The following is a 25,322-nucleotide window of genomic DNA, read 5'->3' as shown; positions in this document are numbered from 1 at the left end:
CAAAAATGTATGTTTGACATTTGCTAAAAGTAGTTTTGGCCAAAACTACTTTAAGCAAAAGAGAGGGAAGAAGACATGGGGCAAAGGTCAACTAGACAAGCCAAATAAATCAACAATCATTTTTTTGGACTCTGGGAGGAAGCCGGAGAGAACCGGAGAAACTGCAAACCCCATGAAGACAGAAGAACCCAGGCAGGAATTCAGACCCAGGCAAACGTTTTAGTCAAGGAAAAGAAAAGAAATGTTTTAATCACACCTGAGCACAATTTAGAGACCAATTAACTAAACAGTCTTGATTTCAGACTGTGGCAGGAAGCCGGAGTACCCTGAGAGAAACCTGCAAACAGGAAACCTGTCAAATCTTTTTACCTTTCAATCCCATAATTTCATTTAACACATCAGGACACATGTTCAGTCCCAGTCAGATTTCTCCAGCCTCAAAATGGTCAATAATGATTTGTTCTGGGATTTTTTCCATCTTCCGAATTTGTTAGTTTTAGCTCCTCTCCAAAGGTTCCTTGATCATGTTCAAGAGGAGGGGCTGGAGAAACTGTAACGTCAGGTGTGACTTCATTTCTTACCTTTTCCCACAGACATCCGTTGGTTGTTCCTTGAACTTGAAACGCTTTTCCAAAAGCAGTTGCTCCCGTCATCCTGAGAGACCTGGGACACATTTTGTCCGCTATCGTCGCCATACCCGACGTCGCCATGCATGAAAGGTCCCGATGAAGCGGGAGCGTGGAGGGAAAATGCGCGTCCTTCTGGCACCGAGAAGAGCATTAGAAATGCTCCTTCGGGCCGTGCTCCATCGGGCCTTTGCTTTGGCAATCCACCTGCTCAGCAAGGTGTTTCTGGGGTCCCTCAGCTGCAGGTCAGTGTGTAAATAAGCCCAGAAGTTGTAGGGGACGTCAAACCGCTGCCGCAGCTTTGGGAACCTTTCAAAGATCAAGTCAATGATAAAAATCTTGATCCCTACAGAAACACCTATGACAAAACCCAGCAGCTGGAATGGAAACATGAGAAGATGAAAAACAGCCAAAGTATCACATAGATCTTAACAGTGAGCTCTGGCCGAGCCCACATGCAGAGGTTTTTTATCTTCTCAAGCATGTCGGCCATGTTTCCAAAAAGCTTCTGAGTTTTCTGAGCAGTTTTGACAATCCAGTGGAACATCTGAACGATATTTAGGTTGTCTTGTAGATGTTCCACTGGCTCACCCATGTCGGGTATGATGCTCCACTCGATCCTCCAGCCTTTGGAAATTAGATAATTTACAGAAAGCTGGAGAATCATGAAGAGCAGGACGAAGGAAATGGTCCAGCCAAGCCACACTGTGCACATGTAGACAAAGAAAAAACAGGCAGTCATGTGCACAGAGCGCCAGCTGGACAAAGCAGACAGGTTTCTAAAAAAGTGTTCCACAGGTCTCATGTCTTTTTCAAAGCGTCTCATGTTGTGGGTCATCTTAATGGGGTTTAATCCGTCCTCGCTCTCCTCATTCGCTCCCTGGTGAAAATGGAAGTTGTCCAAAAAAGCTCTGAAACAATCACTGATCTTCATTTTGGCTGTTGGCTTCTGAAAACTGTTTGGGCTCATCAGTGAGCTCACTGGACTTCTGGGGCAAGGTCTTGCTTCTGATCGTTGCTATGGAAACGATCAGAACAGTTCTGAATGAGTCAAGCTGAAATAATGACTAAATACTTAAATATTAATAGGCCTGTCGCGATAGGCGATAAATCAATTAATCGTACGATAAATTAAAACTATCGACGTCATTTCAATTATCGGCATTATCGTCTCTTCCGGTCTTTTTTTCTTTCTGTTGATGACACCGAATGAAAAAAGTCTCAACTCCAGTGCTCTCCACTGACCCTCTTCCTCATTTCCTTCGTTTAAAGCCCAGCTCACACTACACGATCTTAGAGCTGTTTGCCGATTGTCGGCCCATTTTCAAAACCTGACAGACCACACATTAGCCGACAGAAATCCTAGGTATAACGGTTCCACCGGGTTCCTGCCGTGTGGTTTCCAACAATGGGCACAAAATAATGGCTACAAGTCCAGTGAACTAATTTTAAAACCAGGCATTAATCAATGCTTTACTACAATCTACCTGCAATGCATGTGGCTAGTGTCAGCGTAAAGTCCTGACTGAATGAAAATCATTAGAACCTATTTACGTCACGTTAACGAAGAACAGCTGAAAAGTTACCAGGTTTATCAACTGCAGTAGCAATTTCGCTCCAACTCCTCTCCTTGTCATTTTTTATATTCTTTGCATGTTGAATAAACATTAATATTGTTGCCACGTATCATCTCCAATGTCCGCTGGACTTCGGGTTGCGCCGTGTCAGCTCTTTGGGATTCCCCTCCGTAATTTACCCTCAGAAAGCAGGAGGAGAATCTGCGCTTTCTGATTGGCTACCTGTCACATTCAACAGGCTGGTTAAGCTTCCAGTCGGGGAAAACCCCTGATTTAGATCGGAGCGGCAACGAGGACACCACACAATCTTAGAAAGACCAATGTTCTAAGATTGTCGTAAGGGGAAAAATAGGAGCAAAAAATCGCGTAGTGTGAACTATTGCATCATGTAGACGATGTGTCCATCTTCTCTATTTAAATCTAATTATTACTGAAGGGCAACATAATATACAGACTTCATAATCTGCACTCTTTAGGTTGAATGCAGTATTTATTTCCACTTTGGCTCTATGTTGTTTAGTTTTTATCAAGTACATTTTTTGTTAATGGAGACTGAGAATCCATTTTGTTTTTGGTTGTTTTGTTTATTTTGTTTATCAGTTCCAGTGTTAAATATTCTTTTGAAAATAAAGTGTATCTATCTTTGGCAGGAAATTGCATGCTTTATTACGTCATTTCCATTAAATCAGTGTAAAAAGGTCTTCAAACCATATTATTGTTTATCGCAATAATTTTTTGAGACAATTAATCGTTCAACAAAATTTGCTATCGTGACAGGCCTAAATATTAAGTAATATTTTTTATTTAACATGAAGACATTAACAGTAGATTTCTACATGATTGAATTTTGTGGTTTTCCGTACCTGCTGTGGTATAAGTGGTTGTGTATTCCAACCCTGACTGGTTTCGATGGAGCGCGGCGGCGTGGCGAAGTGACCTGTAACGCCATTGCCATATGTTTGGCTCTAGATTCCACATGTTTCGACTGAGCTGCACCAAACTTGGCAAGAGTGATCCTGGTTGGATGCCTGATGATCCTATATCATCATAGTCTGACGTCATCTAAGCCCCGCCCCATCAGAACAGGAAGTGCCTTTTTTTTCATGGAAAGCGCTATCTCTGGCTCTCTTGACCTAATCAAGATGATTTTGTGTTGGATGACAGATAACAATTGGGCTCACTTGCTTTAAAGTGCTAAGAGTTTTCAATGGAGGGCGTGGCCATGGCGACGCAGCGAAGTGACAGGTCACGCCGCTGCCATATGTTTGGCTCTAAATTCCACAGTTTAAAGCTGAGTTGCACCAAACTTACTGGGATGGATCCTTATCCAGCCCCAGACAGGAATTCATAAGAATCCTTGGTGGGCGTGGCCTAATTTATCTACAGTGCCCCCTAGAAGTTTTTAAAAAATCAGCCCCAAGTCATGCTTCAACCCAGACTCATGAAACTTGGTACACATGTGTATCTGGTCAGGACCTACAAAAAACGTCGCCATGGTCCAAACTCAACAGGAAGACGGTCATTTTGGATCAAAGCCGCCATTTCCTCTTTTTTTATAGACGTCGCATCTGATCAAACTCGTTATCAGCTTTTGAGATACGGACTTCAGAATCACTCAGCATAATCTTGAGGCACTGAAGGTCAAACAGTTATCACAGGATTTTTTATGTGGGCGTGGCTTAGTGTCAAAGTCTGACTATTTGCCATAAAACATCAAGGTGCAATAACTTCCACATACAAAGTCAGAGCTGCATCAGACTTTCTATGTCTCATTATAGACCAGCCCTCATCACATTCACATGGTTACCTGATGACATAACCTGCGCCCCTCCCACTTCCAACAGGAAGTCACTATCTGGTCTATCAAACCCTACAGGAAGTTCTTGCTAATCTTTCACTACTAAACAGGAAGTGACAATAACTCATCTCCCGGATGTCAGATATCAGCCATCACATTTTTACACAACATGTGCCCCTTTACCCAATAACAACACTTCTGATAAGCAACTATCGACGCACAGTCGACAATAAACATTTTGATACATATTTAATTGCCCTGATTAAATGATTTTTTCCTGTGCCAGCACCACCTGTAATAAAAATGTGCAGTTATTAAGGATTTATTCCATTAAGCTTGGCTAGACAATACTGCCTGATTTGATAAAAAAAACAAAAAAAACAGAGAACTGTTTTTCATTCAAAGATCTAATCAATGCAAGGCTTTCAATTCTTCTAATTTATTTTTCTCAAATAATGAAACGTCTTTACACTGCAGACTTAAATCAGGTATTTGTTCCTGATCACTGTTTTCTATTTGTCTTCCTTTTTGTAATACCACACGCTCCAAGCGTTCCAATTCAACCTCAGAACACCATTCAGCCCATCGTCTTCCAGCATTACATCACCAGTAACATTGTCCACAGATTCCAACTCAAACTCACTCCTACTTAAATCTACATCAGACTTTACTGAATGTTTTGTTCCATCAACAAAACCAAACAAACCAGTTCTGTAAAACTCACCAAAGGTTGCACAACTTGAAGGCTTAAGTTCACTATCACAGCGATAAGGTAGAAATAACTGCATTATGCTTTGGTAAAACTTTTCTGGCTCTTTTGTTTCAGAGAAACGCGCATATCGAACAGCTGCTGGTTTTGTCCAAATTCTTTTGCAATAAACCCAAAGTCATTATTCAACTTTATTGCATTTCTACATTTCTCATTTTTTGTCAAAACGCTATAATCTGAAGCAAACTTAACCAGGCACCTATTATTAAACATATCATCATTCGGCCTATTCTTATAGCGGTCAACTATCTCAGTCATCCACATGTCTTTTGGGGTAAGATCCTGTGATCTAGCTTTTGTCTCAAAACAGAAATGGGAAAACTCATTTTCACAATATTATCACCAGTTGGAATAAAAATAACGCTCCGAGAACACTCCTTTAAATGCATGTTGGTGAGTCTATACACTGCTTCCTGAGCATAAACATCACGGTTATGCAAATAGACTCTACCAAATCTCTTTAAAGCTTCTTTAGCACAAACATTTCCTTCTTTGGCTGCTTCTCTTTCTGTCCGTTTCCTAGAAGAAAACCAATTTCACGTTAAATTTTTGACATGTAAGATACAATATAAACACAACATGCATATGCATCAACACAATATTGGATATCAATATTTGCATTCCAAGCTTTTAACAGCGGTCTACTATATGGATTAATCCAGATTTCTTTAATTTGCCTTTTCAACACCATTCCTACTAAATCGTTTATATGCTGATTCAAATACATCTTGATTCATGCACAAGCCTTCAAACATTTCTTCCACGGTACTATATGGACAGTTCTCACCCTAACCCTCCTTATTTTTATTTTATAAAGACACTGTAGTATTTATTACAATACAGAGACATAAGAGTCGTCTTCTCTTATGAACAACCAAACCAAAACAATAAGAACAGATCCAATAAAACACTGATAAAATTAAATGACAAACTTTAAAACGATTGTTTCCTTAAAATAAGTATCACTGCTGTAGCATTTTACACACTGCATCACTGTTTTTTTCAAAGCTCAGCTTATTAATAACACTTCCCAATAATTTATAATCTGTTACAGTTTCAACTTGCCAAGTCACGAATGATTGTGCAGGTAATGCTGTTGGATTGGGATTTACAAAAGTCAGTGAACATATCTTTAGTTTTGGATACTGTAACGGTACCAGGGTTCCGGACCCGTGAGCAGCAGATAAAGCTGACAAATGGAAATGGAAATGAGCACATGGGAGACGCAGTCTGTGTTACTCCAATTTCTCTCAGCTTATTTATTGAACAAACCAGCTCATTTAACTGTCAATACAGCCCAATTTATAGTTCAGTCATTTACTGTACATATTAGACAGATTCCATCATTGACATAAACATCAACATTCGCTTTCCTTAAACCAGAAATAATCAAATAGCCTCATGTTTTGTCCCAATTCCCTCAGGTAACATGTACCTTCAATTCACTGCAATATGCATATTTAATATGCATATTTAATCACACACAGTGACATATTTAATGAGCATGTATCTAAAGTTATTGTAAACTGGCATAACTATATTAGGATTCAAACTACTTTAATTAAATGAATGCATTACGTCACAATTTAACCTTTCACCATTGTTTAGAACACAAATAAACCCTGGAGCCTGATCTACATATCCCGCTATAGACCCTTTTCACATGACGTCACACAACTTCCGTTTTGGCTCGAAGCTGTGTATCCTTAGTTCCGGTGTACATAGTAAGTAATGATAAAGTTGTCTATTTCATATATATATATATGTCATATATATATATATATATATATATATATATATATATATATATATATATATATATATATATATATATATATATAGAGAGAGAGAGAGAGAGAGAGAGAGAGAGAGAGAGAGAGAGAGATGTATAAATCTGACAGCATATGTTGATCAGACAGATCACCGGAGCATGGAGTTTACACAGTCTCTAAAACATTTGCCTAAAATAAGATTTGAAGATATATCACGATTTGCAAACCAGTTCTCTCTGACAAAAAAATCTAAATTAGACAAAGGCTACAAATTCTTCACCGAACAATACCTGTTTGACTATGAAGGTAGGTATTTTTGTTTTGCGTAACCGTTAGCTTAGCATTAGTGAATTTTGTTAGCTAGCTAACTACGTGACATAACTGTTCCTTAACCAGAACTTTTTACTGTTTTTGAACTATAACGTTTTAGGCTCTAATCTTGATCAGATTATTAAATTATAGACTGGAGTTGCCACTCATCCCATAAAATAGGGATTTGTTTGTTATAAGCAGAGATGTCCGGTGCCGCCGCTGCTTTGTAATGCCTTTAATCGGACCACTTTTTCGGTAACGAATAATCTAACGAGTTCGTATTTCAAATCCAGTAATCAGATTAAAGTTATTTATCCAAATCATTGCACATTAATATTTTCTTGTGTATTTATTTTTATTCCTTCTTTGCGTCTTTGGGAGAGACTCTGTGACAGTTAGCAGTGACAGAAACATGAACAGTGCATGGAGATGCGCATTTTGTTGCTGGAAAAACAGAAATATCGTCAAGCCCAACTGTTATTTGTGGCTTTTGTCTTGTTTTTTCTAAACTTATAAAAAATAATGATTCACCGGTAAATGAACCTCTAAACGTTACATCACTGACAGGCGGCGGTGTATATGTTTCCTAACTGTGGCTAAAGCTGCTGCTAGCTGGTTTACTCATGATCAGAGGCTGGTTCCTTTGAATACAGTTGGAGAATGGTAAATTGACAATGACTTATAACGGTTATCTAGCACGTAAACACTGTTTTATAAAACACAGAAAGTGAACCTCTAAACGTTACAGCGCTGACAGAGAGTATATTTTTCCTAAATGTGGCTAAAGCTGCTGCTAGGTGGTTTACTCTCCGATCGGAGGCTGTTTATTTTATACACAGATAGAGAATGGTGAATTTACAATGATTAGTAACAGCTATCTAACACTTAAATGCTGTTATTATTAAACTTACCTTTTATTATATCCTTAAGATTATGAGAATGCGGGAAGTTTTCAGCTTGGTTCCCAAGGCAAAATCACACCGGAAGTAAAGATACCCAGTTTTGAGTTATGGCGGCCATTGTCTGACGTCACTGTGAAAAGGGTCTATTATCTGCCGCTACAGTGTGCTAACCAACTAGCATCACGGCATGTTAGCTACTCCCTCTAGCCACTGCTGGCTGCGAAATACAACAAAACTCTTTCGATATCTTTACACTTTGACGCATTTCCTTAAACATTTCTCGAACGGTACCAAATAATAAAAAAAGGACTTTATTAAAACGAACTTGAAGGTTATTCTCACCTGAAAAATGGAAATGGAAATGAGCACACGGGAGACGCAGTCTGTGTTACTCCAATTTCTCTCAGCTTATGAGAAAACGGCAGAGCAACAGGCAGCTCAGAGTCTCCAATGCGCCACCTACTGGTGAAACACCATTATTACACCCATCGTCAAAGAAATGCATGCTCCTTTTTTCCTATTGTGAGCACACACCCGTGGGCATCAAAATACATTAGTGTAAATGTGGATCAAGTCTGTATTTTCTGTGACTGTGAAACAGGGAAATGTTCAATCTGCACTGACTGGTTTTCATGTTTTGGTTTCTCTGCTGAATTCACCTGATACAGTAGGACCTGTTCCTGTGACCTTAAGGAGGAAATGTTCTGTTTCTGTGTTTCTCATCAGTCGCCTGACATCAAGGTTTCCTTGTTGGTTCAGTCTGTGTTTGTTCGGCTTCATATCTACACCAGAAAGTTTCCACAGCCCCACAGTTTTACACAATCAGTTTTGGTTGCTTTTCGTTACTTTTGTTGTTTTTTTTAAATCTACACAAATACCTCACAATGATGAAACTAAAAATGATTGTAGACACATTTGTAAGTTTATAAAAATGTAAAAGTATTCATTGTGGCAGTCAATATTTCCCTGATGATCCTTCAGTTGTTTTGCTGCCACTTGTGATGAATTCAGCAGACTGAACAAGATGTGGAGTGAAAGCCTTGTGTCTACAGAAAGTATCTCAGCTGATGAAGAGGTTTCAAGGGTCCATAGAGTAGATAGATTTACTGATGTTTTAAAACACACTGGAGGACATTTCTGATTGGAACATCAATGATTAAAACACCTAAAGCAGACAAACGCAAGAGGACACCGTCCATCAACACCAGGGACGGGCTGGTTTTATACATGCCTGACAACGGATGTCGAGGTCAGTCTGGCATTCGTTAGAAAAAAACTGGACTTTATTATTTCACAACAAAATAAAAGACCTACGGTCAAATCTGGAGTACGGACACAACCACAACGGAAAAAACAAAAATATCCCAACAGTCCACTGCAAGACCCTGTTAACACTGAAGAAAAACCTTGGTTGTTAAAGAAAAGTCTCAATGTTTACTATTGCATAGGTCTGTCACAACCAGTGGCGCAAAAAGCGGGTATGCAGTGTATGCAACGCATAGGGGGCGCTGCACTAGACGGGGCGCAAAAAAGATGTGGGGAATTTTTTTTTTCTAGTCAGCATTTTATGTACTTAACAGCAGTTTGTGTATGAAATGATCAATAACAGAGGAACAGCACTGATCAGGCGCCCCTCCCCTCCTGCCAGCCGCTCTCCCCTCCCATGTAGCTTGAGCAGCGGCCCTTCGAGAACGAGCTGAGGCGCGTTTTTTAAAAATTTTATTTTATTTGAATTGTAGTAATGCACTCGACTACAGGGAGCTAAAGATGGGGCGGCAGAAAAAACACCAGGGCACAAAACAGAAAACGGAAGAGGGGGAGGAATAAAGATGTTAGAGAGACGAAGAAAAGCTTTTCAAAGTGGATGGAAGACAGAAGGTAAGTAATGTCCGTGTATCAACAAGAGAGTTGTAAATATTCAGGTTAGCTTAAGCTAGCCTAAAATGACAGGCGGTTGTTGTCCAATACGGGACGCGATTTATTCCGTATTGCTATAAATGTCTGATAGACACACCTATCACACACATCTCGACAATAAGTGTAATAATAATGACCAAAACAAAACAGAGGAAATATTAAGGTCAGCTAAAGTGTCGTTGCGGGACCTAAATACGAACCTCCTCCTCGCCTCCCCACGAACTGACGCTGTTGTCATAGTTACCTAGAGACGGTTGCTACGCAGGCGCGGTGAGCTGCTACCAACCCGCGTCTTTTTAATATGTCCACCCGATAAAACACCGTCCTTAGAAGCAAAACCTCTGGCAAAAATACACAGGAAGACACAGGCTAAACAACCAGAGTGAAGTTTAATAGGGGCATTAAAAAATGTGTCGGCGATATTCAGTGGCGCACAGTGGGTTGTTTGATATCAGACAGAATGGGTCAGGAGAGGAACCGCAGACCCGTCAGAACCTGAAGTACCAGACATCAGAGTCTCTTCATCCCTCAGTCATTTCCTGAGACCTAAAAATAATATAAATGGCGATTTAAAGAACAAATCATACAAATAGATTAATAGTAAATAAATAAATATTGTGAAGAGAACATTAAAAACGTTTGTTAGGATAGTGTAGGAAAAATGTTGATATCTTTTATAAATACAGTGTTTTGTGGTCAATATTATTTCACCATTTTATTAATGTGGGTTGCCAGTTTGGATCAGGCTTCCTATCAAGCTATAAGAATGATAGAAAACATGCTAACAAAAAGCCTCAGACCTGCAGCTCACAGGCGGTTCTAGACACAGGCTAACAGAAGTGGCTCTTTGGCTCAAATATATATTAAATTATGACATGCGATGACATGTTCGCATACACCTCAGAAAGTATGTAGTTGTGCCCCTGGTCACAACAACAAATGTTACAGGACAATAAATTGTCCCAGAAGTTATTGTGATAAACGATAATATTGTTGTACAATGGCAATGGTATAACAATGCAAGAACAGATTCTCATTTGTCAATAAACTTTAAATTCTAATGAAGATTCAACACTAGAACTGGAAGACCTTTTAAATAACCAAAATAAATAAAACAACAGAAACAACAAATAAAAAGGATTATTAAGTCTCTATAAACTAAATTATCCTTCAAAAAAAGATCTGGTTGAGACCAAAACTCCAGACTGAAAACTTTCATCATCCAGATTTAGGCAGAAATAGAAAAACAATAAATCAGGCAAATGGAAATTATTGAGTTTGTTTTAACTGATCATACAATTAATTGATTCATTGTTTTTTGCAACATGACACTTATTTCATGACTCTTGTTTTACATTTACATTTTTATAACCTTCTGTAAGTCTGAATCAGTTCATAAACCCTTACTACTGGTAATAATTTTATTGTTATTATTTTATTTCTTTTCTGCTTTTCTCTTTATTTGTAACAACGGGGTTTTTCTTCTTCTTAATTGCAATAAATGAACGGACATGTACATCCACATGTCACTTCATTCATCCAAACACAATAAATGAAGTGACATGTTGATGTACAAATCACTTGAGGATTTATCCTCAAAAATCAATCCTGGATTTATCCTCAAGTGAAGAAGTTTAGAAATAAATGTGCAGAAACTTTAACTGGTTCTTGGAATGTGTGGCTTTAAAATCAGCGCAAAAACAATAACAATTATAATTACTCACCTGGAAAATATGAAAGCAGACATGGTTTTTACAGGAAACCCATCTTTTGGATTCATGAGTATAAAACCTCGAGTGTAACCAATGCAGCCATTTTAATTCATCAGCATACAATACCAAACAACGTTGTATCAAGTTTATTGCATAAAATATTCAGTTCATCCAATATATATTTATAAAGTAGAGTAGTTTAAACTCTTTCGAGTGTTAGAATTACTCAATCACTTATAACAACTTATATATAATAATTAACACCAATTCTGAGAAGGACCAAATAAAGTGTTGATTTAATTCTACCAAATTCACAGATAATGAGTGACTTGGACCGTCGTCTCCCAGCAGATGAGCTTCATTAATCACATCTTAAAATACCAAACAACAAATCACCTGATGGATTCTGTAAACAATCCCGGTCCAATCTTCTGTAATACAGCAAATAAAATTTAATTATTATTGTTACCGCTGAGCGCCATCAAACCCCCATGGACCCTCCTAGCTGCCGTCAGGTTCCTCTGGTGCTGATTCATGTCCTACCAGCATCGCGCTCCGGTCCGCTGTAGCAGCGGTTTTATACGGGAGGCCAGACCCTCTGAATTTGTTTGACTCCTCATTCAACCAATACTGCAGAGGAACGGTTTTCCAGAGTCAGCACAATCAGGAAGTGTCACAGCGTCCCTACGTTGGAACGACATGCCCACGTTCTTTCTCCAATCTTTAAGATCAACCACGTCTTTCGCCCAGTCTAAAACTACCAACGTTCACACAGTAAAACTCCTGACGTGTGGGTATAAGAGTATAAGAAGTCACGTACAGCACTATATTATGCAATGTTCACGCTTGAAAATAGAAATAAAATAAACATAATGTCCTGGAAAACTTACTGTATTCACACACAAACCTTCCTAGTAGTTCTCACAGCTTGGATCTTAAAGTTACCGGCCCGTCAGGTTGCAACGCCGTTCTCTTTCTATAAAGAGCTTTTAAATATTAATAGGTAATATATATTTTAGTGTCTTTATAAAGCAGTATAAAGATCTACTAAATCAAAACATCTCAACTATTTGAACTGCAGGAATAAGGTGGTGAGATCAGAAAATCCTCCTAGTTCATTATTCAAATTATATATTTAATGTGTTCATATGATCAAATATTCATATGCAGGAATTATATCCCGAAAATAAAATGTTTCCATTTTCAATTTGACAGTAGGATTTCATAACTTTGTAATGTTTGCATTAACATAGAATGGAATAGAATAGAATAGTATAGAAGTACTTTATTCATCCCAGCAGGGAAATTACTTCGCAGTTACAGCATAGAGACAAGACAAGACAAGAGACAAGACACAATAACAATGTCCGGGTGTTGAGTCTGGAGTTTGGCTGTGGTAGAGCCGATGACGTCACAGGCCACCGCTGCATCAACCGATGGGGGAATGGAAACAGCGATCAAAATGGCGGACGTAAACTCCCTCGGCAATTAATACGGCCGCATTCCCACAGCCAGAAGTTCAATGTCCGGGCTACAATCTGTTAACTTCACGTTAACATGACCGGAATTACACCACCTCACACTCACATAAAGTGCAATCCCATGCCTGCTTGGGAATATAAAATATAAAGTGCCAATATAAAGTGTTTAATTTCCCCATAAGTGCAGTTTTATTATTATCTATTCAGACTGATAGAGAAAAAATCTGAGGGGCCGTTCAGGACAAAAATTATGTTTTGTCTTACACACACTACTAAAGACTCATACACACACACACAAAATATTAAAATTGCACATATATACTATTAAAATGTCACACGTACACATACAATTTTTCTCTCTCATGCATACACTAAAGACTAAGATTGCGCATATTAAAATATACTTATCAAGGACTTGGAGGACGTAGGGCTCTAACGCCGGAGTGAGCGGCATTAGAGCCCTGAGGTAACCTCCGAGCATTTGAGGAGGGAGCAGTAGAGAACGGCTGGCCGAAATTAGCGTTCATAAATCGGATCAACCTTGAGCTAAACGCCGCTTACTCCGTGGAGCGCCAGTATCCAACTTGAAGCTAACGTCACTGTGGTAACAACGCATGCGTGATCTGATCTCCAAATTATGCCCCCCCTCTTCCGTGACAACTCACACATACAAAAAATGAGTCTTTCACACAGAGAAATACAAGTCCAATTCATTCATTCATCCATTCATTCATTCATTCATTCATTCAGCCTAGTGTTAGTTCACACACACACATACATCAACCTATCATTCAGAATAGTACCTATGTCTGTATCCTATGTGTGTGTGATATTTTAATAGTGTATATGTGTAATTTTAGTATTTTGTGTGTGTGTATGAGTCTTTAGTAGAGTGTGTGAGACAAAACATAGTTTTAGTCCTAAACGGCCCCTCATAACAACAATCTTACAGGAACTCAAAAATATACGCTTATGTGAAGAGCTATACATCAAACCTGAAACATGAATATGGCTGAATATTAACTACACATGTGAACTACACATGTATAGGTAACCAGGAGAAAAATGGGTACATGTCAAAAATGTATTTTGTAAACCATGTTTTGCTTTTATTTCACCGACTGGTTGTAATTCTTGTTTTTGTCAGCATGTAGTGCTGTTGTTACAGAGAGGTCTAAAATTACCGGAAGTAGAAAAAATCTCGTTTATGTACCGTGGCACCCTAACTGGTAAAACGGAAGAGAAGGACATTTTTTGAGCCGAGACCTGCTGGAGAAGACGACTCCATGGCCACATGGGCGAAGAATCCAGGTGTTCGGTAATTAATGTTTGAACTGAATTATCTTCCGTGGACAAAGCTACAGAGATGATGCTAATGTTATGTTTTTCTGTTTGTCCTCTTTTAGAGGTGCCACTGCCGTTTGTTATATGCCGTTGTTAGATTTCAGCTTTTATGTGAAGCTGCGTTGCTACTCTATTGAGTGCTAATAGCGTTGTTAGCCCGCCATTTCACTGAAGCTAAGGCTTTCTACTGATAACATACGGGTCATTCAGTTTTCCATATATTGAACCTCATTCTTTTCATTTTTTGCAACTCAGGGAAAAGTTTTTATTTATTTTTTTAATTAAAGAACCCCTTTTATTTGAAGCTCCGTGTACTGTATTGAAAGAGGTCTTGTGCAAAATTCTGAATTTGAATTCGTGGTCATAATCCATGTTAGAGTAAATATTTCCACTCAGGTACTGTAATCTGTTTTTGTGTCACACTGATGTGATTTCTCACCATTTTCAACTTTTCTGTCTCCATGGATACCGCCTCTATACTCAAACGACTTTCTTTGTTAGCTGGAGCTTTCCGGTCGTTTACGCAAATGCGTTTCAGCTGGTTTGTGATTGGTGAATGATGTTGCTATGGGATTTTGTAATCAACCTGATTCTATTGGCTGTTAGATGTGTCAATCACCCAAATCAACCAATGGGCTGCAGAAAATCTTCTTTGTATGTTTGGTTTTCTGACTCAATGCTTCTTTAACCAGAGCGCCCAGGACTGTGCTTTTTAGTAGTAATTCACTATTATATTGTTTATAAAAAAAAAATCACTGTTATTAATTGCAAATAATATTTATAGCAAGATATAGGAAAACATAAATAAATTTTAAAAAGAGAGAGAATTTTGTAATTAGTGTCAAAATGTCCAAAAATGGCACATTTGGAATGTTTGCCTAGAATTTTATTAACCAATACCTTTCTAAAATGTCTATGCTTCAGTTTTTTGGAATGAAATTTGGTCCAGTAATTGGTCAGAACCTGTATTGTGAATTGCTAGAGGTTCTATGTTTCCACTGCATGCTTTTAAGGAAAATCCACATTACGTAATGTATTCTATTAGAATTTATTATTTTTATTTAGCATTTTTTCACTGTGTACCATATGTATTTGTTATTTCTCAGTAATACAAGTGTTGATTTTTAGACTTCTAGAGTATTCTCAGGAATATTACCGTTATCTTGATACCTGAACCAGTCAAATACACCTTGTAGTTCCTGAGATGTATGGAATTCATTTTGGGGATGTCTTTTTGGAGAACTCTTAAAAAAAAAGTTTCCAAAAAAGAGGCTGTGGTACGAACTGCAGGTCAAACAGATTAGATGATCTGAGGAACACAGATCGTTTTTTAAATGATCGACTTTAAACTGTTTAAATGGAAAAGGTGGAACCTGATTCATCTGGTTCTACTGACTGTCTGGTTCAGTGAAGTGAGTTGGAACCGGTTCTGGTGCCTCAGGTTTACCTGTCGCTGTAGAGCACAGGTGTCAAACTCCAGTCCTCAAGGGCCGGTGTCCTGCAACCTTTAGTTGTGCCTCTGCTGCACCACACCTGAATGGAATAATTAGGTCATTAAGGCTCTGGAGAACTGATCTACACAAGGAGGAGGTAATTAAGCCATTTCATTCCAGTGTTTTGTACCTGTGGCACATCTAAAAACTTCCAACTCGTTCACGTCTGCTCGGTGAACGAGCAGACGTTCACCGCTGACCCGGACGACTGCCACACCTGCAGACACGGAGCAGTTCAGAACCAGAACCGGCAGGGCGAAGATCCGCAACCGCTCTTCGCTCAGATGGAGGTCAGTCTGCGTCCGGCTCCAGTCGGCCAGCTGCAGGTCCAACAGCTGGCGGCAGAACCGTGACCCCTGAGGCCTGTGACAGCAGCAGGGCTAGGCGGTGGTCGCCTAAACACACACATCACCATGGTTACACACACACATTGCCAAACACTGTTTATAGCTCAAGTTTAAATTCACTATCAGGTTCTGCCGGTCTCCATCAGAACCCGAGGTTCTGTCTGCTCCTCTCACCTTCCCTCTGGGCGAGTTGGCACGCCTCGCTGACGCGGCGGCCCGTCAGGTAGCCGAACAGTTTAAATTATAGGTTTAAATTATTTTATCACCAGATTAAATGAGAAAATCTGATCCATGTGTGAGTGAGGAAGAGAAGGAATGTGGAGCGGCGCAGGCTGCTCTACCTGGGCCTGCACCAAGAACTACCTTGTTGCTGAAATGTGCCATAAAACAGGGTTTATACAGGAATCCTAAACTTGAATTTACTACTTATTTTTACTATCGCTACAATATTTTTACTCCATCCATCCATTTTCTTCCACTTTATCCAGGGTTGGGTCGTGGGGGTCGCAGTTTAAAAAGGGTGGCCCAGACTTCCCTCCCCCCAGCCACTTGTTCCAACTCCTCCAGGGGAATCTCAACTGTAACCCAGTGTTAAAAACACAAGTAAATAATTAATAGATGTTGATTTAATGTCTTCTTCTACAAGATTAAAAAGTATAAATAGATTTCATGTCTTATTCTACAATAAGAGTTAAAAAGTAATAAAGTTTTAAAAATAAGTTAATAAATATGTTCATAAATATAGATAAAAAGTTCTAAAAATCTTTAAAAACTTTGACATATGCTTTTAGTGATTGCTTTTAGTGACGGATTAAACAACCAATAGCTGGCACAGTGTGATTTCACATCAGCCAATAAGGTTGATTGTCCCGCCTCTTTAACTGATTTGCTGAGATTTTGCTCAGACTGCGTCAGACACGCTTGAGAGCTCAGCGCTAACGGTTGTTTCCGCTAATAGCCTGGAGATCTTGTCAAATTTGATGGACTCTTGGAAATCGGTAAAAAAAAACTGTTAAAATAGATTCGCAAAATATATAATTCAAAATAGTAAATCCGTTTATATTAAATCTCAGAAAGCTTCCCTTGTGAGCGGCTGAAGCCCGGAAAAATCCCCTTGTAGCGTCGTGTAGCATCGGAGTGTGATCGCACGCGCTCGGCAGTTGGCTCCGTAAATTCGCTGAAAATTGGATAAAATACCGAGTAACTGATCAAATTTAATAAAAATAAAATTGTATTGTAAGATTTTTTTATTATTATTATTGTGTATGTTGTGTTTTTTCTATGTAGTTGCACTTATTTTTCTATTAGCACATGTTCCAATATTTCAACGGTGCTAATTCATGGTTCGTGGTGCTTTTGTGCTTTTCTGTTGGCATTGCTTGGGAACTTTCTGTTCTGAGTAGGTCAGAGCTAATGTGAGCTTCTAATCCACATTCTGATGTTAAATATAGTGTTATAGATAGAAATATATATATTATATATATATGTATATATTTTTTTCCATATATTGAACCTCATTCTTTTCATTTTTTGCAACTCAGAGGGAAAAGTTTTATTTTATTTTTTTTTAATTAAAGAACCCCTTTTATTTGAAGCTCCGTGTACTGTATTAAAAGAGGTCTTGTGCGAAATTCTGAATCTGAATATATATATATATATATTCAGATATAATATATACTATATTTAATTTAAAAATATTTATTATATATACATATAATATATTCATATAAATATATCTGAATATATATATATAGATAGAAAGCTAATTTCTTTAGTTTTACTGATGTGTTGGTAATATTGAACTCTGATAACTTGAATATTGTTGTACAACATGGAAAAAACTTGAGAAATGATGAAAGATCTTTTTGAATTGTAGCTTAAGCTTTATTGATATTAGCATCCTGTATTTTAAGATGCTTTACTTTGGCCTTGTTCCAGGTCAAGATCATCCTCTCCAGAACTTGGATGGCGAGTCCCAGCCCAGAGGTCCAAGTGAACTGGTATATGGTGACCCGACTGGTCACTAGCTGTGAGACATTGAATGAACATTTGACACACACATTGAAAAGACTAAACAAACATTGAATGAACATTTGACAGACACATCGAAAAGACTGGGTTATTTATTTTATTTAATTTTTTCATGTTGGTGGGATTGAGGAGGTCTTCGAAGTATTCTGCCCACCGGCCCACAATGTCCCGAGTTGAGGTCAGCAGCACACCATCCCCACTATAAACAGCGTTGGTGCTGTACTGCTTCCCCCTCCTTAGATGCCGGATGGTGGACCAGAATTGCCTCGAAGCCGTGCGGATGTAAGCCGACTTACCACCAGGTAATGGTCAGTGGACAGCTCTGCACCTCTCTTCACCCGAGTGTCCAAGACGTACGGCCGGAGATCCAATGAAACGACGACACAGTCGATCATCAAACTGGTGCCAAGTGCACATATGGACACCCTTATGCCTGAACATGGTGTTCGTTATGGACAATCCATGACGAGCACAGAAGTCCAACAACAGAACACCACTCAAGTTCAGATCAGGGGGAGGGGGGATGCGTTCCTCCCAACCACAGCCCTCCAGGTCTCACTGTCATTGCCCACGTAAGCGTTGAAGTCCCCCAGCAGAACAAGGGAGTTCTACAACAAGGGAGCGGCACTCAATCAGTTGAAACACCTTTCCAAAACCAGTCGCTTTCATCATCCTGAGAGAACTGAGAGACAACTGTGTCCAACTCCTTCCCAGGAAAGTAATAGTCCATTATCTTCTCCATACCCGTGGTCGCCACGTATCCAAGGCCCCAGCCAAGTGGGATAATAAAGGGAACGAGCGTCTTCGTAACGCTAAACATTGTTACTCTGCACAAATCTGAATGTCCAAGAACCGCAGGGAACTCACTCCACAGTACTCCAAAGTAGCTACTTTAAGTTACTTTGAAAACATGGTGTGAAGGACAGCAACGCAGATCCTTAACAGTATGTTGAGAACGAACTAACACTACTGTATGTCTCTGGATCTTTGGCTCAAGCCTTTTCAACCATCTTTGTGTGCTGGGAGGAGATGGCATCAAACGTCTCATCTCTGTGCGTCATGGCAGTAAACAACATGGGCTTTTTGGTGGTAGGCATTGCTACTGAAATCCCCATCCCAGAACCAGGTAGCACTGAGAAAGCCTTATGCTTCTTGACTTCAGTGATGTCATTAAGTTTGATGGCTATATTTCTCTTATTCCTGTAGCTCTCAATACACAAGTAGTTCTCTGTAACGTACAGGACTCTGGGACTTATGTACTTTTTTGGGGTCTTCCTGTCTCTATCAGGCAGCAGGCCAGCCGTTCTCACACACTTGGCAAAGGGCGCTCACTCTCCGGAAGGTTGAAAGCCTCGTGAAAAGCTCCTCTCTTTGTGCTGTGGTATCAGCCGCCACTTTCTTCTCGTCTGGGACTGAGAAGAGCAGCATTACAAATGCTCCTTCAGGCCCTTGCTGTGGCAGTCCATCTGCTCAGGGCGGTGTTGCCATGCTCCTTCAGCTGCAGGTCGGTGGGTAAGTTGGTCCAGGCGGTGTAGGGGGCGTCAAAGCGCTGCCGTAGCTTGGGGGACCGTTTAAAGATCAAGTCAATAATGAATAACTTGATCCCTACAAAAACACCTATGATAAAGCCCAGCAGCTGGTATGGAAACATGCATGAGAAGATAAAGGCCAGCCACAGTCCCACATAGATCTTTAGGGTGAGCTCTGGCCGGACCCACATGCACAGATTTTTTATCTTCTCAAGGATGTCGGCCATGTTTCCAAAAAGCTTCTGAGCTTTCTGAGCAGCAACGAGAGCCAAGTGGACCATCTGAAAGACAATTAGGTTGTCTTTTGGATGTTCCAGTGGCTCACACACGTCAGGTACGATGCTCCACTGGATCCTCCAGCCTCTGGAAATTAGATAATTTAGGGAAAGGCGGAGAATCACGAGGAGCAGGAAGATGGGGATGGTCCAGCCATGCCACGCTGCGTACATGTACACAATGAAGACAATGGCAGTAGTGTACACAGAGTACCAGTTGGATAAGGCAGACAGGTTGCTCATGAAGTATGCCACAGGTCTGAAATCTCGTTCGAGGCGTCTAATGTTGTCAGTTAGCTTCCTGGGACGTAATGGGTCCTCTCTCTCCACAATCGTCTCCTCTGGCTGGAAACAGAAGTATTCCATGTAAACTCCGAAACGATTGTGAAGCCAATTCACAAAGCTCTCGTTAGGTTTTTCTGTTGGTTAAGGGGATGGAGGTTTTGATGACTGAGATGGAGAATCCTGAACTTCTAATTTTATGACTTTCTGTTCCAGCTCAATGCTTTTGGATCGTTCTTTCTCCAGTTCGTATTTAAGTGAATCTATGAGGGGCTCATCTTTCAGTTTCTTCAGCTCTTTCTGTAAAGCGATTCTAGAAGTCCTTTAACCTCATTCAAATCACTCTTTGGCTTTTCCTCCTCTCTGGGCAAGAAGCGCGTTTTCGTCACGACGTCGTCGCTGCTTTCTGTGTCCGATGTGCTGGGCGAGTCAAGGAAGTTGTCCCGTCTTTGGAACCAAAACTGGATTTTGTCAAAACACCTCAGCATTTTGGGCGCTATGGAAACGATCAGAGCAGTTCTGCATGTGTCAAGCTGAAATAATGACTAAATGTAATCACAAAAATGTATGTTTGACATTTGCTTAAAGTAGTTTTGGTCAAAACTGCTTTAAACAAAAGAGAGGGAAGAAGACATGGAGCAAAGGTCAACTAGACCAGCCAAATAAACCAACAGTCATTTTATTGAACTCTGGGAGGAAACTGGAGAGAACCCACTAATGCACTTGGAGAAAATGCAAACCCCATGAAGACAGAAGAACCCAGGCTGGAATTCAGACCCAGGCAAATGTTTTATTCAAAGAAAAGAAATGTTTTAATCACACCTGAGCACAATTTAGAGACCAATTAACTAAACAGCCTTAATTTCAGACTGTGGCAGGAAGCTGGAGAGAAACCTGCAAACAGGAAACCTGTCAAATCTTTTTACCTTTCAATCCCATAATTTTATTTAACTGAACACATCAGGACACATGTTCAGTCCCAGTCAGATTTCTCCAGCCTCAAAATGGTCAATAATGATTTGTTCTGGGATTCTTTCATCTTCCGAATTTGTTAGTTTTAGCTCCTCTCCAAAAGTTCCTTGATCATGTTCAAGAGGAGGGGCTGGAGAAACTGTAACGTCAGGTGTGACTTCATTTCTTACCTTTTCCCACAGACATCCGTTGGTTGTTCCTTGAACTTGAAACTCTTTTCCAAAAGCAGTTGCTCCCATCATCCTGAGAGACCTGGGAAACACTTTTGTCTGCTATCGTCGCCATACCCGACGTCGCCATGCATGAAAGGTCCCGATGAAGCGGGAGCGTGGAGGGAAAAAGCGCCTCCTTCTGGCACCGAGAAGAGCATTAGAAATGCTCCTTCGGGCCGTGCTCCATCGGGCCTTTGCTTTGGCCATCCACCTGCTCAGCAAGGTGTTTCTGGGGTCCCTCAGCTGCAGGTCAGTGGGTAAATTAGCCCAGAGGTTGTAGGGGACGTCAAACCGCTGTCGCAGCTTTGGGAACCTTTCAAAGATCAAGTCAATGATAAAAATCTTGATCCCTACAGAAACACCTATGACAAAACCCAGCAGCTGGAATGGAAACATGCATGAGAAGATAAAAAACACCCACAGTATCACATAGATCTTAACAGTGACCTCTGGCCGGACCCACATGCAGAGGTTTTTTATCTTCTCAAGCATGTCGGCCATGTTTCCGAAAAGCTTCTGAGTTTTCTGAGCAGTTTTGACAATCCAGTGGAACATCTGAACGATATTTAGGTTCTCTTGTAGATGTTCCACTGGCTCACCCATGTCGGGTATGATGCTCCACTCGATCCTCCAGCCTTTGGAAATTAGATAATTTACAGAAAGCTGGAGAATCATGAAGAGCAGGACGAAGAAAAAACAGGCAGTCATGTGCACAGAGCGCCAGCTGGACAAAGCAGACAGGTTTCTAAAAAAGTGTTCCACAGGTCTGACGTCTTTTTCAAAGCGTCTCATGTTGTGGGTCATCTTTATGGGGTTTAATCCGTCCTCGCTCTCCTCATTCGCCCCCTGGTGAAAATGGAAGTTGTCCAAAAAAGCTCTAAAACGGTCTTTATAAAACTTTATAAATAATGTGTTTTAAATTTTAAGACTTTGAGTAAAAAATATCAAGTCTTTTCAAGTAAACACCTTCAAGTCGAGTCAAGTCCCAAGTCAATGGCATGAAAGTCAAAGTCAAGTCCGAGTCTTTGAGCATTTTTTCAAGTCAAGTCTCAAGTCGTGATTTTAACGACTCGAGTCTGACTCGAGTCCAAGTCATGTGACTCGAGTCCCCACCTCTGTTGACAATCCAGTGGAACATCTGAAAGATATTTAGGTTGTCTTGTAGATGTTCCACTGGCTCACCCATGTCGGGTATGATGCTCCACTCGATCCTCCAGCCTCTGGAAATTAGATAATTTATGGAAAGGCGGAGAATCAAGAAGAGCAGGACGAAGGAAATGGTCCAGCCAAGCCACACTGTGCACATGTAGACAAAGAAAAAACAGGCAGTCATGTGCACAGAGCGCCAGCTGGACAAAGCAGACAGTTTTCTAAAAAAGTGTTCCACAGGTCTGACGTCTTTTTCAAAGCGTCTCATGTTGTTTGTTATCTTGATGGGGCTTAATGGGTTTTTATAGTTTTTCCGGCTTCTTCTCTTGCTTATCCCACTCATGCTTTAGATTTATCTGTCGAGTTCCAACTTTGTTGTGGGCATTTTTACCCGACTCTGGAGAGCTAACTGACTATGCTCCTATTCCCTCCACCATCTTGTCCGAAGTCCATCTAATATACTGGATGTCTTACTTTTACACTTTGATTCATATATAAGTGACATAAATGAAATTTTACAAATTCTAAAATCTAAAATAGTAAAGCAGTGGTCCCCAACCGTTTTATTACCGCTGACCTGTCAAGACTTGGCAGTTTTGCTGCGGCCCGGCGGGTGAACCGTCAGATAATGCTTCTGCATGTTGGTGTTCCTGCTGAAGCTTTTTTTTTTTGCCCCGATTTTTCCTTTACGATAATCTTACAACGTCCTGCAGTGTGTGGTGTGTTGAATATGCCCGTTCTAAAATCGGGCATATTCAACATTGTCTTGGCCCGATTATCGCAGCCTGTGGGGTTTTCCCTGACTGGGAGCGAGAACGCAGCCTGTTGAATGAGACAGGTAGCCAATCAGAAAGCGCGATGACGTAAGAACGGAGGGAATCCCAGACAGTTGACATGGCAACTGAGAGTCTGGTGGACATCAGAGGTGATATGTGGAAATGTTTATTACTATATGTAAATGTCATTTTGATATATATTTACTATATGTGGTAATGTTTATTCAGTTAAAAATGTTAACTACGAAAAAACATAACTCAACTCCAAATCATAGTGCAGCAAAAAGAGCGGCTGCTCCCGCCGTCTTTTATCAAACGCCTTTTCTTTTAGTTTCGTCTTTTATCGCGTAAAATGAGTCCACAAACTATCACTACTACTTCTACATAGTAGTAGGAACAAGGAACAACAGAAAAATGCTGAACAAATGGTTTAATGCAAGGATGATTCTGGGAAAATAGCGGGGCGACATGACAATGCTTCTATTTCTACGATTAAATCTGAAAATGTTTCTGCTTCTGTGACTGCATCTGAAACAAAGGGAGTTAAGCCCGCACCTTACAATTCTTATTCTTCTTCTCTTCCCACACATCTGTACCCGGACTTGAGTGCTCTCTCTGTGTTGGATCCGGACCTCGACGTCTACCCGATTCCACCACTACGACAAGCGGTACCTGCACCAACAGCTGGGGTCCCTCAACCTTCAACAACAACAACGGCTGCAGCAGCAGCTGCCGCTCCTTCTAAGGAGGTGGCAGAAATTCTTGTGCCTGAGGATGAAGAACTGTTCAGTGATGAAGAGGATGAAAAGATGGCGCGTCCAATACAAATTTTCAACTGAAGATGTGGAAAAAAGGGTAGGAGAGAAGATGATCTCAGATCTAGAGACAGGAACAAAGGACAATCTTAGAAGCCAAGCGTGGCTCCTGAGTTGAATGCACCCATGGTTGAGGTTATGGGTCTGATGGACCAGATGTCGTCTTTCGATCTTGGACCACCCAGGACATTGAGGACCCTGCAAAAAATCTAACTAATCCCCTCCATTCTGGAACTGTCTTTGCTGATCAGCTCGGTGAATTCTGCCGTGAATTCCGGCCTACGGGAGCAGAACTGTGGAGACTTCTGGCCAGAAAATTTGAACCCACTGATTTGGCAAAAATTCATGTCTTTTTGACAAAACCTGAGGACCGATTAAAGAACATTGACTGGGATGACAGTGACAATGACAATTATAAAACGATTCTCACTGGACTTGCACATACCATAAATATTACGTTTCCGGTCCGAATAGACACGACCTCCATCTATACATAAAAAAAAAAAACAACGACCAAATGGGAGTACTGATGACTTCATTCATTGCCTTATGGACACCGTTACAACATACGGAGGCCATGCCAGGCCAGATACTTTCAACAATCAAGCTCCACCTGGCCCTTGGGAAAGTATTACCTGTGATGCCATAATTAAAGGATTGCTACCAGACATCTCAAAGGAACTGAAACAGAGCTATGTGGGTTGGGCTGAGCAACCCCATTTAGAAGATGTCAGACGTTATGCCAGACATGCACAGCAGCAAGTGGACAGCCGCATCAGAGAGCAAAAGGACAAGGTGGAAAAAGAACTTCATTTGGCTGCTGTTACAATGTACTATGATCAATCGAGGAGAGAAAGAGGACAACCCAGAGGACGTGGCCGGCGAGGACGAGGCTACGCTCCTCACAACAGAGATGCTGATGTTTGTCACAATTGCGGGGAGCCTGGTCATTACCGCCGGCACTGTCCCAGGAATTACAGGAACATGGCAGATTGACTAGAAGGGGCGTGCGAGGACGGATCGGCTCAGGGGGTGCACTCAACCGAGGGTAACGTAATGCACACACACACCTATACAAGCAAATTGTGTGAATGTCAGTGATCCTGCTCCTTGCAATGAAGAGCTGCTTGCTGACTGCGAGGATTTGAATGAGTCTCCTGTTTTTTCTGTTTCTGGCAAAGAAGAGCTGCTTGCTGACAGTGACACATTTGACAAAATTCTAAATGCAATT

At 40.5% G+C, this 25,322-nt stretch overlaps 1 pseudogene; it reads right to left on the bottom strand.

Moving 5' to 3' along the window:
• Positions 1 to 19,023: 19,023 nt before the first annotated feature.
• On the bottom strand, positions 19,024 to 20,717 carry LOC116727836 (GRAM domain-containing protein 4-like; annotated as a pseudogene).
• Between the last annotated feature and the right edge of the window lie 4,605 nt (positions 20,718 to 25,322).

The sequence above is a fragment of the Xiphophorus hellerii genome, chromosome 11 (assembly GCF_003331165.1).
Source record: "Xiphophorus hellerii strain 12219 chromosome 11, Xiphophorus_hellerii-4.1, whole genome shotgun sequence".
NCBI classification, from domain to species: Eukaryota; Metazoa; Chordata; class Actinopteri; order Cyprinodontiformes; family Poeciliidae; genus Xiphophorus; species Xiphophorus hellerii.
This window is presented reverse-complemented; position numbering and strand designations above follow the sequence as displayed.